At 49.3% G+C, this 904-nt stretch overlaps 1 pseudogene; it reads left to right on the top strand.

Annotated features, from left to right (window-relative positions):
* Positions 1 to 93: 93 nt before the first annotated feature.
* LOC108490399 lies at positions 94 to 896 on the top strand (annotated as a pseudogene).
* The last annotated feature ends 8 nt before the right edge of the window (positions 897 to 904 follow it).

Raw genomic sequence — 904 nt, 5'->3', positions numbered from 1 at the left:
TGAATAACACAAGTAACATGGAACAAGCTGGCTGATCTGATGATTGTGCTTATTGCTAATGAATAAGAAGGTAAGCTCTCTCTCCTCCAGTCGAGCAAGATGCCAAAAGGAAAGAAGGACAAGGAGAGGAAGTGGAAGGTGGCTCTGGCCACTGCCATCCTAAAGAAGCAGGAGGCCAAGAAGATGGTGAATCCTCTATTAGAGAAAAGACCTAAGAATTTTGGCATTGGACAGGACATTAAGCTCAAAAGAGATCTCATCTACTTCCTCAAATGACCCTGACACATCCAGCTGCAGCGACGAAGGGCTATCCTCTATAAGTGACTTGAAGTGTCCCGTACGATCTATCAGTTCACCCAGGCCCTGGACCTTCAAACAACTACCCAGCTGTTCAAGCTCACACACGAGTACTGACCAGAGACAAAGCAGAAGCAGAGGCTAGAGCAGAGAAGACGGCTGCTGGCAAAGGGGACGTCCCCACCAAGAGACCTCCTGTCATAGCACAGGGGTTAACACCGTAATCACCGTGGTGGAGACCAAGAAGCCTCGGCTCATGGTGATCTCACATGACGTAGACCCCATTGAGCTGATAATATTCCTGCCTACCCTTTGTAGCAAGAAGCGGGTCCCCTACTGCATCATCAAGGGGAAGGCCAGGCGAGGGCGGCTGATCCACAGGAAGGCGTGCACTACCATCGCCTTCACAACAGTCAACTCAGAGAACAAAGGCGCTGTGGTTAAGCTGATGGAAGACGTCAATCAGGACCAATTACAATGACAGATACAATGAGATCCGCTGTTACTGGGGAGGTAACGTCCTGGTTCCAAATTCTGTGGCTCCCATTGCCAAGCTGGAAAAGGCAAAGGCCAATGAACCCTCCACCAAACTGGGTTAAATATATAT

Source organism: Nannospalax galili, unplaced genomic scaffold (assembly GCF_000622305.1).
Source record: "Nannospalax galili isolate Female #2095 unplaced genomic scaffold, S.galili_v1.0 C48377509, whole genome shotgun sequence".
In the NCBI taxonomy this organism is placed as follows: domain Eukaryota; kingdom Metazoa; phylum Chordata; class Mammalia; order Rodentia; family Spalacidae; genus Nannospalax; species Nannospalax galili.
This window is presented reverse-complemented; position numbering and strand designations above follow the sequence as displayed.